Here is a 15,010-nt window from a genome sequence, read left to right on the forward strand (position 1 = left end):
AAACATTTTTTAAAGCTTTAAAAACATTTTTTTAAGAAAAAGTTTAAAAACATATTAAAAAGCAATTTCAACACAGATGCAGACTGGGATAAGCTCTCAACTTAAAGGACTTGTTAAAAGAACAAGTTCCTTATCACTTGAGGCTGCAGTTTTCCCTGGTTGAGTAAGCCCCATTGAATACATTGGGACTTGCTTCTGAGTAAACAAACATAGGATTGCACTATAAATATCTTTACAGGTTACATAAATAAACATATTTGATAGTCATGCTTATATAAATATTTTCATAGAATCATAGAATAGTAGAGTTGGAAGAGGCCTATAAGGCCATCAAGTCCAACCCCCTGCTCAATGCAGGAATCGAAATCAAAGCATTCCCGACAGATGGCTGTCCAGCTGCCTCTTGAATGCCTCCAGTGTCGGAGATCCCACTACCTCTCTAGTAATTAGTTCCATTGTTGTATGGCTTCAACAGTTAGGAAGCTTTTCCTGATGTTCAGTCGAAATCTGGCTTCTTGCAACTTGAGCCCATTATTCTGTGTCCTGCACTCTGGGATCATTGAAAAGAGATCCCGGCCCTCCTCTGTGTGGCAACCTTTCAAGTACTTGAAGAGTGCCATCATATCTCCCCTCAGTCTTCTCTTCTCCAGGTTAAATATGCCCAGTTCCTTCAGTCTCTCCTCATAGGGCGTTATTTCCAGTCCCCTGATCATCCTTGTTGCCCTCTTTTGAACCTGTTCCAGTTTGTCTGCATCCTTCTTGAAGTGCAGAGACCAGAACTGGACACAGCACTCAAGATGAGGCCTAACCAGTGCTGAATAGAGGGGAACTAATACTTCACATGATTTGGAAACTATACTTCTGTTAATGCAGCCTGATATAGCATTTGCCTTTTTTGCAGCCACATCACACTGTTGGCTCATATTCAGCTTGTGATCAACAACAATTCCAAGATCCTTCTTGCATGTCGTACTGCTGAGCCAAGTATCCCCCATCTTATAACTGTGCATTTGGTTTCTTTTTCCTAAGTGTAGAACTTTTACTTCCACCCAGTTTTGTCATGCTGTGTCCCTATAAGTATCCAATTGCATACTATGGTTGTACAATACTTCCTTTACATTTTAAGTATGCCTTGGGGTAGTCATGGTTCTCCATTGTTTTCATCCTGAGGGGCAGATAGGCTGAGAAATGGTGAGTAGCCCATGGTCACCCACTACACTTTATAGCTTATTTTCATTTTGAAAAATTAATTAAAACAATTTACATGCAGGCAAAATTTATTAAGCGGATTCACACAATATGTGTAAAGCACATCCAACTCGCATTTAAAGCGCATGACTTCCCCTAAAGAATTCTGGGAAGTGTCATTTCCCCCTCACAGTTATAGTTCTCACCACTCTTAACAAACTGCAGTTCCCATGATTCTGTGGTGGGATTCATGTGCTTCAAATGGGTGTTGAATGTGCTTTAAAGGAATGGTGTGGATCTGCCCTAGGTATGATGTTCATTCAAGAGTGAATTGAAAAGAACAATTTTAAAAGATACTTCTTACTCTTACTCATTTTTCAGACCTCTTTCTGAAGTAAAGGGTCAAATCTGTAAAAACATTTGGAGCAGCCACATTAAAAGATAAGGGCAGGGTATTCCAGGCAGGGGGTTGCCAACCCTGCTTGGATATGGATGTCTTTGCAGAAGAACCCTAGTCAAGGTTTACCAACAGCACAGTCCAAACTATATCTACTTAGAAGTCAGTCCTGTTCAGTTCTATGGGGCTTAATCCCTTAGTAAGTGTGTTTAGAATTGCAGCCTTCAGGAGCCTCCATCTTTACTCCCCAAAGCTCCCATCTAACATCTCCACAACACTAGGCTCCTTTGTCTCTGCTGTGGCCTTCTGGTGACTGCCCTAGCCTGAAGGCACTTAACCCTTCTTGCTGAAAGCAAGTAGGCTAGATTAAATGTTCCCTACCCAGGCTCATATATATACAATATAAACGGCATTTTGTCAAAAGTATTTTTGTCTACATTTTATACCTCATCCTTGGTTTTCCAAGCTTGGCATGGAATGCTTCTCATACAGAATTAATTTGAAATGCTGCATATTTATTATCATAATCATCATATTCAAAATAAAAAATATATGTACCGCCTTCAAGTTGATTCTAACTTATGGTGACCCTATGAATAGGGTATTCATGAGGCTGAGAGGCAGTGACTGGCCCAAGGTCACTCAGTGAGCTTCATGGCTATGTGGGGATTTGAAGCCTAGTCTCATTTTGTTCTCACAACAACCCTGTGAGATAGTAGGTTAGACTGGCCCAGGCAGGGTTATTTAGTGAGCAAAAATGATGCAAATAGGATCTCTTTTAATTGTGCTATCGACCTGCTTACTTCCACTCTGACTGGGGCATCTTGCAGCATGGGGAAGAGATGGGGGCACATCACAGCTGAAGTTCACCCATATAGGAGCATTATCTCTTGTTTATTACAGAGACGCCTATTGCAGGTTTTGCTGCTGAGAGCAGCAGTCAGTTAGTGTGGCCACTTGAGTCACAGCTTGTTGATCCTGAGGAGGCAAAACTAGAAAGTGAGGTTCAGAAAGGAGACCCTGTGCATGAGGAGGAGGAGGGCATGAAGCAGTGCCACATCTGCAGAACAGCAAGTACCATGGTTTGGCTTTGAGAAAGCTTGTACATTTGTGAGCCAGAGTGGGAAAAATGTTGTTGTACGATGCAATTACTGCCTTCCAAGGATCAAAAATCTGAGATCAGCTGTTTCCTCCTCATCCAATGTGAAGAAACATTTTGAGGTAAGCCTTTGTCATGCTGGTCCTCAAAGAGTGTCCATTGTCTATTTATGTTTAAATTGTGAAGTTCCTCTTCCATTTTTTCTTGGATTCATGCTTTGTTCTTCTTCCTCAGAGGGCACACCCTGAGAAGCTGAGAGCAATTGAAGAAGCAATAAAGGCAAGGAGACGTGGCCTTCCTGAACCAATGCATGACACCCCTCCTCCCAAAATGCTGAAGCAGCAGCAGACAACCCTTGAGAGGTGGGGATCTGGCAGGGATCTGCTTCTTCTGGCAGCCTGCGTACACCCTCGCTTCAAACTAGATCGGCTGGAATCGTGTCAGGCCATCACCCATACCAACAAGTAAGAACATTAGGGAAGCCCTTTGGGTGGATTACTCCAAGGGAAATGTTGTCTCAAGGGAGGCATCAGAGGGCTTAAGGTGGTAGGCAGGGGCTGGTCCTTTTCTTCCTGGGGCTCCTCATCACAACCTTGGGTTGCTGCAGGTAATCCTTAAGGGTCTGCTGTGCTGCCCCATGAGTGTGGTGACTTGGTCACCTTCCTACCTTCCATGTCATCATCCACAGGCTCAGGCTGGACCCTGAACCAGGGGACATGACAAGCATCAGGAAATGAAGAGCAGATGATGGTTTCCTAACATATATGTGTTAACATATCCTCTCTCTTTCTTAGATACACAATGGAAGCCTTGCTGAAAGCCGAAATAAAGATGGGTGTACTTAATGAGGACAGTGATCAGTCTTCAGATAAAGACCAGGAAGGAGATGACTTAGAAGATGACTTCTTTAACTTTCTGCCCCAGGGCAAGAAGTCAGCAGTGGACACTGCTGAGGAGGAACTGGTGAGGTACCTGAGGTCTCCCAGCAGGGAAGTGTCATCACTCCAGCACAACACAGGCATGCCTTCAAGCGCCGCAGTAGAACGCCTGTTCAGTACTGGTGGCAACGTAATGACTGTAAAAAGACATTCCTTGTCTGACATGCTCTTTGAGCATCTTGTTCTTTTGAGACATAACAGAAACATATTATAAAAGCATTTCAAGTGTAAAATTTGATTTCAAGAGTTGGGGTATCTTCATTGCTTGGGGGGATGTGAGATTCTGTTATGCCATTATGTTAATCTTATGGATACATTTTTTTATTCTACTACCCCCTGTGTGTGTGTGTTTATTTTATTTTTTTACAATAATTTTTATTCAAATTTTCATAAAACATACAAAACAAAATCATAAAACATTCAAAGACAAAAAACAAAACAAAACAAAAATGATTAAACAAAAAAATAAAATGTTGACTTCCCATTTGTCGCAGATCAAATCAGTTATAGGTCTACAATATATAACAATCCTGTCTCTTAAATTATATTATAAAATCACTTTCCTCCAGTAGTTATCTTAATTAATCATCAAATCTCATAAACATTACTTTATTCTTTCCACAAAAAGTCAAAGAGGTTTCAATTCTTTAAGAAATATATCTATCAATTTTTCTCCAAATAAACATGTCGATTAATCCATCTTGTTAATAATAATAATAATCTTATTGTCATAACCATAGTCCAAATAAACATATCGATTAATCCATCTCATCAAAATCTGTTAGGTCCAATAATTTCAATAGCCATTATTCCATTATCCCTATTAATTCCATCTTCCATCTTCAATAGTCCTGTTAAGTCCAGTAATTTCAGTGTCCAATCTTCCATTATCAGTATTCCATAATAATCTTGCTGTCATAGCCATAGTCATATAATAAGAGTCTCATGGGAATTTCCTCTATCCCAAATATTTTCTTGCCATCAATTCTGAATAAGTTGCTGAAATATTGTTGTAAAGTCATATCTCTGTTCTTCTTTTTTACAAAATGCACTGGCTCATCTCTTGAGAGTTTTTCCATTGTCACATGGCTGCTGTTAATTCCATAGATTTTCTCTATATCAAGCTCCATCACGTCATTCCAGTCCAGAAGATTATCCAAGCCATTGATAACTTTATCTCTAATATCTTCATTAATTTCTTCAGAGATAACGTTAAATTCCAAACAGTAGATTTTATTTCTAATATCCATAAACTCCAGATCTTTTTCCAATTCCACATTTGTTCCAATCTCCAGGGCTTGTATCTTCCCTTTATTTTTTCTTTTCTCATCTCTGATCTCATTCTCCTCTCTCACAGGATCCCCTATTTCTTTAAGCTCCTGCGTCATTTTGCTCAGTTCAATTTTCAGCTCCTTACTGCCCTGTCGCAGGGTTTGTTTCGTTATCTCAATCTCATCCATTATTTTCTGAAACATTACTTCCAGATTCTCAGCCACTTTCTTGATTGCCATTTTTTAAAACCACGAAAACAAAGCAAAACAAAAATAAAGAAGAACCACTTCTTATTTCAGCAACAATTGGGTTAATATTCCAGGCTTGATGACATCACAGTATAAACAGAGCAGCCTGCCTTATCTCTCTATGTTCAAGAATACAAAACAAATTTAGTTCCCAGCATCAAAACAGTTAGCGGCGTCTTGAAGAAGCAGATTCGTCAAAATAAAATAGACCAAAAAGAGAATAGTCCCAGACAATATAATGTTCCTCGGAATAGAAATCCCTCTTCTGTGTATATCTTTAGAATGCACTTCCAGGACAGCTTTTTGCAATAGAAACAGAGATAAGCTGTTAATTTCGTGAATAACAGAGAAGAGTTATAACTCACCCAGAAGCTCTTCAAAGCTGATTAAATTGACAAATCTCTTTTTGCTGCAACAATTTAAACCAAGTAAAAAAGAATAATAGAAAGAAGGGTGCTTGCCTGTTAGTCTGTTTTCTCTTTGAAGAAAAGATAAATGTATCGCATTAAACAGATAGAGCTTGTCTGGAAGTCCGTCCGGCAATGCTGGCTGGACCTTTTCTCATAAATTAATGAAATCCAGTCCTCCCAACAAAAACAGGCTTTTCAGGTTGATCTCTACGTTTCTCCCTGCCCGGGAGAAATTTCATCAGTCAAAACAAAAAATGTTCTGACTGATTTATATCTGAATAAGCTTCTTCTGAGGCGGGAGCCCGTCTCAAAAGCAGGCACAAGCGAAGTCACCCTTCCCGGAAGTCCGTGTGTGTGTTTATTTTTAATATTGTTTTAGGCTTCTTAGATGTGCAGCAGCCAAGGCCAGCACCTTGTAGGAGTTTTTTTTTAAAAAGTAACTGAAATGTAATTGTAGTGATTACTTTTGAGAAAAAGCAAAGTAATCAGTTACTTTCAGAGCAATTGTAATTGTAACGGTAATTACTACTTTTTTGGGCCAAGTAATTGTAACTGTAATTTATTACTTTTTAAAAGTAATCTTCCAAGCTCTGGGTGGGGGACCTATTAAATTGGTCCGCCCCCGGAGACTTATGAATCCTGAAGGTTTTCTGAGGGCTCTGGGGGATTTCCCGGCTGATAGGACTGGCGCTCCGGCTGAAGCCCTGGCTAATCTGTGGAATGCAGAGATTACCCGGGCTGTTGACACGATCGCTCCTGCGCGCCCTGTCCTCTGTAGAGCTCATACAGCTCCTTGGTACACGCCAGAGCTGAGAGCGATGAAACAAGATAGGAGACAGCTTGAGCGGAGATGGAGACAAACTCCCGACGAATGCAATTATGAGCTGGTTTGTGCTTCTACCAAGCTGTACATAGGAGCAGTGAGGGTTGCGAAAAAACAACATTTCGCCGCGACTATTCAGTCATCTCTCTCCTGCCCAGCGGAGCTTTTTAGAGTGGTCTGAGGTCTACTCCATCCAGGCCTACAGGACATTGTAGATACAGTGGTGGCCCGCTGTAATGAGTTTGCTGAGCACTTCCAGCATATACATATCTATATGTATTGTTTTTATTCTTGTTGTTCGTCGCCTAGGGTGTCCCTAACCCGGACAGATAGGCGGCTGAAAAATAAAATTTATTATTATTATTATTAAGATCTTCTGCATTCGCCGAGACCTAGACTCCCATTTAATAGCAGTTAGTCCTAATGAGGTGTCCGGAGCACAGTCTTGTCATGTTTTGATGGATGAGTTTCAGTTGGTTCAGTTTGAGGACATGGACAAGGTGCTTGGACAGGTACGTGCAACCACTTCGGTACTGGATCCTTGCCCCTCTTGGCTAATAAAAACTAGCAGGGATGGAACAGTTGGCTGGGCCAAGGAAGTGATTAATGAGGGAGTGGTCCCTGGCTGCCTGAAAGAGGCGGCGGTAAGACCACTTCTGAAAAAACCTTCCTTGGCCCCAGAGGATTTCAGCAGCTACAGACCAGTGGCGAATGTTCCATTCCTGGGCAAGATCTTGAAGCGAGTGGTTGCTGACCAGCTCCAGGTGCTATTGGATGAAACCGATTATCTAGATCCATTTCAATCGGGTTTCAGGCCTGGTTTTGGCACTGAGACGGCCTTGGTCGCCCTGTTTGATGACCTATGTTGGGAGAGAGACAGAGGGAGTGTAACTCTGTTGATACTCCTTGACCTCTCAGCGGCTTTTGATACCATCAACCATGGCATCCTTCTGGAGAGGCTTGTGGAGTTGGGAGTTGGAGGCACTGCTTGGCAGTGGTTCCGCTCCTACTTAGCGGGCCGTCTCCAGAAGATAGTGCTTGGGGAACATTGCTCGACACCGTGGGTTCTCCAGTGTGGGGTCCCGCAGGGTTCAGTTTTGTCTCCCATGCTTTTTAACATCTATATGAAGCCGTTGGGTGCGGTCATCAGGAGTTTTGGAGTCTGTTGTCATCAGTACGCTGATGACACGCAGCTCTACTTCTCCTTTTCATCTTCCTCAGGTGAGGCGGTCGATGTGCTGAACCGTTGCCTGGCCGCGACAATGGACTGGATGAGAACTAACAAACTGAGGCTCAATCCTGATAAGACTGAGATGCTGTTGGTGGATGGTTTCTCTGATTGGATGGTGGATATATACCCTGTCCTGGATGGGGTTACACTCCCCCTAAAGGAGCAGGTTCGTAGTTTGGGAGTCGTCTTAAGACTCTTCCCTTTCACTTGAGGCTCATGTAGCCTCGGTGGCTTGGAATGCATTCTACCAACTTCGGTTGGTAGCCCAGCTACGTTCCTATCTGAGTAAGGAAGACCTCACATCAGTGGTACATGCTCTGGTAACCTCGCGTCTGGACTACTGCAACGTGCTTTACGTAGGGCTACCTTTGAAGACGGTTCGGAAGCTACAGCTAGTGCAAAATGTGGCAGCCAGACTGCTAACAAGAACTAAGCAGTCTGAGCATATAACACCTGTCTTGGCTCGCTTGCACTGGCTTCCAATATGCTTCCGGGCCAGATCCAAAGTGTTGGTATTAACCTATAAAGCCTTATACGGGAGGAACCATGATATCTGTCGGAACGCCTCTCCCGATATGAACCCGCCTGTACACTACGGTCTACTACGAAGGCCCTCCTCTGGGTCCCGACTCATAGGGAGGCCCGGAGGGTGCTGACAAGATCTAGGGTCTTCTCCCAACTACACCACTCGGGTAGAGAAGCAATCCTGTAATGTGTACACCCGAAGCACTAGTTAAAACACTGCAATGGTCTTGTTATGACAAGGATGAACTGGAATATTTGAGATCCTGTTACTTTTGATAGAAAAGAAACAACTGCCTCTCTCTTCATTTTCTGTATGCTAGCAGTTGGCTTTCAGCCGATTGTGAAAGGATGAAGCCATTGTCAGATACTGCATGTTGTGTGAAAATGTAACTCGCTAGGTGAGGAACACATTAATATTACCTTTCAGTGCTATGAAACTTTGGTTTTCTATGCTTCACATACATAACTTTCTAGCACTGAGGGAATAATTTGATAGTATTAAGTGTGGGAATATTTTGTTGGGGAAAAAATATGAAGGGTGTGTGTGTGTGTCAATGTTATGAAATTCTCCATTACTGCATTTTTAGAGAGGGGTAGGGAACCTGTCTAGATGTTGTTGGATGTCAGTTGCCATCAGCCTCAGCCAGCATTGCTTATAATCAGGGATTTATTTATTTATTTTATTTAATTTATATACCGCCCTAAGCCCGAAGGCTCTCTGGGCGGTGTACAAAAAGATAAAAAACAAGCAATATATAAATACAATAAATACAATAAATCAAGAAAACAAAACAAACAAACAATAAAAGAACCAAACACCCAAAAATACAAATAATGATGAAAATACCATTAAAACACATTAAAATGCCTGGGAGTATAAAAAGGTTTTCACCTGGCGCCGAAAAGATAGTAGCGTCGGCGCCAGGTGCACCTCATCGGGGAGGCTGTTCCACAGTTCGGGGGCCACCACAGAAAAGGCCCTGGTTCTAGTCACCACCCTTCGAGCTTCTCGATGGGATGGCACTCGGAGGAGGGCCTTAGATGTTGAGCGCAGTGTCCGGGTAGGTTCATATTGGGAGAGGCGCTCCACCAGGTATTGCGGTCCCATGCCGTGTAGGGCTTTATAGGTCAAAACCAGCACTTTGAATTTAGCCCGGAAACAAACAGGAAGCCAGTGCAGACGGGCCAGAACAGGTGTTACATGAGCGGACCTTCTGGTCTGCGTCAGCAATCTGGCCGCTGCATTCTGGACTAGTTGTAGTTTCTGAACAGTCTTCAAGGGCAGCCCAACGTAGAGCACATTGCAGTAGTCCAGTCTAGAAGTTACCAGAGCATGAACAACTGAGGCGAGGTCGTCACTGTCCAGACAGGGACGTAGCTGGGCTACCAGGCAAAGATGGTAGAAAGCATTCCGTGCCACCGAGGCCACCTGGGCCTCAAGTGACAAGGAAGGATCAAAAAGAACCCCCAAGCTACGCACCTGTTCCTTCAAGGGGAGTGTAACCCCATCAAGAACAGGATGAACATCCTCCATCTGGGCAGAGAAGGCACTCACCAACAGCGTCTCGGTCTTGTCTGGATTGAGCTTCAGTCTGTTAGCTCCCATCCAATCCATTATCGCGGCCAGGCAGCGGTTTAGCACGTTAACAGCCTCACCTGAAGAGGATGAAAAGGAGAAATAGAGCTGCGTGTCATCAGCGTACTGATGGCAACACACCCCAAAACTCCTGATGACCGCACCCAGCGGCTTCATGTAGATGTTGAAAAGCATGGGGGACAGTACCAATCCCTGCGGGACTCCACAATGGAGAGTCCAGGGCATTGAGCAGTGTTCCCCAAGCACTACCTTCTGGTGGCAACCCACCAAGTAGGAGCGGAGCCACTGCCAAGCAGTACCCCCAACTCCCAACTCCGTGAGTCTTCCCAGAAGGATACCATGGTCGATGGTATCAAAAGCAGCTGAGAGATCAAGGAGAATCAACAGAGTCACACTCCCCCTGTCCCTCTCCCGACAAAGGTCATCATACAGGGCGACCAAGGCTGTTTCGGTGCCAAAACCGGGCCTGAAACCGGATTGAAATGGATCAAGATAATCAGTGTCATCCAAGAGCCCCTGGAGCTGGCCGGCAACCACCCGTTCCAGCACCTTGCCCAGGAACGGAACATTCGCCACAGGTCTATAATTGTTCAGGTTATCTGGGTCCAAAGAGGGTTTCTTCAGGAGCGGTCTCACAACCGCCTGTTTTAGGCAGTCAGGGACCACTCCCTCTCTCAGAGAGGCGTTTATTATCTCCTTGGCCCAGCCAGCGGTTCCGGTCCTGCCAGCTTTCACCAGCCAAGAGGGGCAAGGGTCCAGCACAGATGTGGTCGCCCGCACCAGTCCAAGGATCTTGTCAACATCCTCAAGCTGTACAGACTGAAACTCATCCAATAAACAAGGACAAGACCGTGTTCTGGTTGCTTCATTAGATCCCACTGCCATAATATTGGAGTCTAAGTCCCGGCGAATGCATGCAATCTTATCCTGGAAGTGCCTCGCGAACTCATCACAGCGGGCTACAGATGAATCTATGATGTCCCGAGGGCCAGAATGTAAAAGCCCTCGTACGATTTTAAAGAGCTCCGCCGGGCGGGAGAGAGATGCCTTAATTGTGGCAGCAAAATATCTCTTTTTTGCTGCCCTCACCGCTACTATCTACCGCTTAGAAGAGGCACTCACCAAGGCATAATTGCATTCGTCAGGAGTTCGCCTCCATCTGCACTCAAGCCGCCTCCTTTCTTGCTTCATCACTCTCAGCTCCACGGTATACCATGGAGCTGTATGAGCTCTACATAGGAGGGGGTGCATGGGAGCGATCGTGTCAACCGCCCGGGTCATCTCCGTATTCCACAATCCGACCAGGGCTTCGACAGGAGCACCAGTCTTCTCAGTCGGGAAATCCCCCAGAGCCCTTTGGAAACCCTCAGGATCCATTAGTCTCCGGGGGCGGACCAATTTAATAGGTCTCCCACCCTTGCAGAGGGAAAGGGTCGCTGTGAGCCTAAACTTCAGCAAGCGGTGATCTGTCCATGACAATGGGGTAGATGAAAAACCCCCAACCACCAGATCACCATCTCCATGTCCAGTGGCGAAGAATGGGAGTTATCCATCTGGAAGGCTGCTGGTTTTCACTCCTGTTATACAGGAAAAAAGAAAATGTGCTGGTGTGTTATAGATGTAGGTAATCTTATAATGGAACCATGTAGGAACCTTCAAAAAATTCTTACAAAGATTTACATGAAACTTTGACAGAGGATAGGTGTTAAAGGGGCATTTTTAACAGTAATAAGAGCACACCCAATAATTTTTAATAGGTCTGCAGTGTATTAGCAAGATGTTCTAACTTTCTACAGCATCATTACAAAGCAGGTGTGTTTAATGACACCTTGTGGACAAGTTTGAAATGTCAGTTTATGCCTGGAAAAGCCAATAAGGTTTAATTAACTTCTATTTCTGCCTTTTGGTTTGTAATAGTAGTATTTTTCTGGTGTTTGTGTACAACCTAAGGCCATTGTGATTACTCAGAACAAACATAGCAATGAAGTGTACCAATTCACCTGGATAGAAATTTGCAAGTAAATCCCAGCCAAAGCCTCTTCCCTAGTTTAGGCTAAAGTTCGGATGTCTACAGAAGGACTTTAGTGTTCAGAATCTGTTTTAGTATTACATGGTTTTTGCCTGTAATTAAATCCCTGGAAACCACAATTTAAATATAGGCATTCTAAAATGTATTCGTTAAAACGTATGTTTAATTACTGGTTAGTGAACTATGATAATATTGCACATATTGTGAAAGAGTTATGTGCTCTTAACAGTAAGTATCATTGTCATATTGTATCACAGAAGCTAGTCAAGTAGGCTTTTCGAGGCCAGATGTTTTTCATGCAATAAACGTTACTCATTTGATGCGCATAGTTTAGATATCGTTCTAATGCACATTATCCCAGCCCTGGATGCATTTGCATTTTACTTCTGAAATAGTGAGGTTCTTCCTCAGAAAGCACCTCTGATGCTATTGTATTGCTTTCTGGAATACTGTGCAACTGTAAGGGCCACCTGTTGGTTACTGTCTGTGAAGTGAATGGTAACAAGTGACAGCTTTCTCTATTTTTCTCTCACACCAGCAATACTCTTGTTCTTTCTCTTCCTCCTCTAGCAATAATCTACCGTTTGTGAGGCTTTTATATGATGGGATTTATTTATTTTTAGAAAAAAAATCTGGGAAGGATGTCCACTTTGTTTCCATTGATAGTGTGCATCCTTCAAGCAGTATGGTTGAAACTGGCAAGAATTCTGAGCAGGATGGCTGAATGTTGTAAATATGCCACTCTGTCCTCATCCACCACCACCCTGGCCATCCGTAGGATTAACCTATCTATTTGCCACTCATCCCCACCACCACCCATGCACTTATTCTTCGTGGGGATAGGATATCATACAATCGGCGCGGGACCTCAATATCTGTCGGAACGCCTCTCCTGCTATGAACCGGCTCGTACACTACGGTCTGCTATGAAGGCCCTCCTCCGGGTCCCAACTCATAGGGAGGCCCGGAGGGCAGTGCAAGATCAAGGGCCTTCTCAGTGGTGGCCCCCGAACTATGGAATAGTCTCCCCGAGGAGGTTCGCCTGGCGCCGACACTATCATCCTTTCGGCGCCAGGTTAAAAGCTTTCTCTACTCTGAGGCATTTTAATTTTTTGTTAATGATTGTAATGTTTGTAATTTGATTTTAGCCTTTGCTGTTTTTAGATTGTGAAATTTGATTTTAGACTGATGTTTTTGTATTATATTGTATTTTATTGTATCTATGTTCACCGCCCAGAGAGCTATTGCTAGTCGGGCGGTATATAAGTTTTAAAAATAAATAAATATAAATAAATAAATCATCTTTCCAGAGGGCATACTGCAAAGAATAAAGTAATGTTGGGGCATATATACTTTGAATGATTGTACAAAAATCCCCTAACTGTTTCTGTTTGACAAGTTCCAAGTAATACTCATTCCTATATGTTCTGAAAACCTCAGTATATGTTTGAATTAAACCTAAAATATCTTTGTATGTGTAAACTATATAAGAGCAAACCTTATGGTCAAACTACAAGTGCACTTTGTATACTGGCTGTGAACTTTTCTTGAAAGTTTAACAGAATGTAAATGAAGATAGATGGGGAAAGCATGAAGAACATCTGCCTTTTTCACCTCTCTATGAAAAATGCACAGGAGTGACAAAAATAAACACAGCCATTGGGCATGTTTCTACTTGTTTTTGAAAGTCCCTGCTCATTCTGTCTTCAGCACAGATGTAGGCTGGTGTATGTATGTGTATATGTATATATGTATATATATATACATAAAAGCTTTAAAAACATGTGTGAAAAAGTGGCTACAAACTCACCAGTCAGACTCGTAGCGGGCAGAATCCTATGTTTCAGTGTAGTTCTTGTTCTATGACGGTTATTTCCACTCTACCAGCTTAAACTTTATCAGAGAACTCTAGCAGTTGCAGTTTTGCAGGAGGGGCAGGGACTTGTAATGGAGAACTGTCAATATATCATGCAACTACAATTCCCAGAATTCTTTGAGAAGCCATTACAGCTAACAGCAAGTATGTGTTTGTATGAGAGTCAGGGCCTCAAGGGTTTATTTGGTAGGCTATAGAGGGGTGGGTCGGTGGGTGTTGGCACAAAGGATCATACTGAGGCAAGCAGACTGACTACAGTTTGATCAACTGAATAATGCTAATTGTAGATTAAAGCAGTTAGATGTTACAATGTTAAATATAACCAACACATTTCAATATCTGGAGCTTTGACGCATATTCTTTCCTAAAGAAGTTCTTCAAACACCAGATGGAGGATGGTTAAAAGGATGGGAAGGATGCATACTGTTAAACTTCCCTAATTTCCACCTTTGTTGTCTATGAAGCAATAATCTTTTTTTTTAAAAAATGAGAGATTTGCCTCCACTCTTCCAGTTTAAAAACACTACAATTGTTACTGTGTGTCAAGAGCTAGTTAATTTTGCAAAATATTGAATGTATTACATTTACTAATATTTACACACTGTAATTTAAGTACTTATATTACAGTAGACTCGAGTAAAGGAAGGAGGTACTGTGATGTTATGCTGTAGTTAATAGATCTATTTTCACATTAAGTATAGTGGATCCATAATGCAGTTGTGTCCTTTCATTATTTTGGCAGGCATAATGAAACCAGTCAGTGATGTGAGAAGAACGTGAATTACAAAATTATTTCCCTTCTAATTGTTGTGAGTGATGTTGGGCTTAATTTTTTTCTTTGTAACAAATATGTATATGTATCTATGTATTTATGGAAAATGTAGTAGATGTGCAAATCGGAACAAACTCCTCTTGAGAGCATAATTCTCATAACAAAAACACCACTTGTATTTCCTCAGCCTCCAATGACAGGAAGTAAGAAAGTGATTCTGGTGTTTACTGCCTGTGTTAAAAGCTTTTGTTGCTGCCCCTTTTTTTAATGACTTCTCAGTCAATTCTAACATCAAATAGCATTCAGTAGAAATTGAACATGCATGCCAAAAAATACAGGGAAATGGTACATTGTTGTATTTGAACATGGAAAGGCCAAACTGAAATCCTTTCTCGGCTGTGACACTAACCCATTACACTAACTTACTTCCTGGGAATTTTTTTAGACTAAAATGAAACAAGGATATATATTGCCACTTGCTCAAAGCCATTTGGAACAAGACAGGAAAGAGAGATAAATATTTCCTATTTTATTATGATTTTGGGGGAAACTAAAAGAAAAAAATTATAGTTACCAGCTGATGTGTCATAGTTTCAACAGCAAAC

The 15,010-nt window shown here is 42.5% G+C and overlaps 1 protein-coding gene across 1 annotated transcript in view; it reads left to right on the forward strand.

Annotated features, from left to right (window-relative positions):
- Nucleotides 1–15,010, forward strand: part of LOC133382931 (PR domain zinc finger protein 1-like) — a 48,552-nt gene that overhangs the window by 12,305 nt on the left and 21,237 nt on the right. The window contains exon 2 of the mRNA XM_061622622.1: nucleotides 14,376–14,442. The gene's annotated coding sequence lies outside the window, so the exon portion shown is untranslated. The remainder of the gene's footprint in view (nucleotides 1–14,375; nucleotides 14,443–15,010) is intronic.

The sequence above is a fragment of the Rhineura floridana genome, chromosome 4, assembly GCF_030035675.1.
Source record: "Rhineura floridana isolate rRhiFlo1 chromosome 4, rRhiFlo1.hap2, whole genome shotgun sequence".
Taxonomy (NCBI): Eukaryota; Metazoa; Chordata; class Lepidosauria; order Squamata; family Rhineuridae; genus Rhineura; species Rhineura floridana.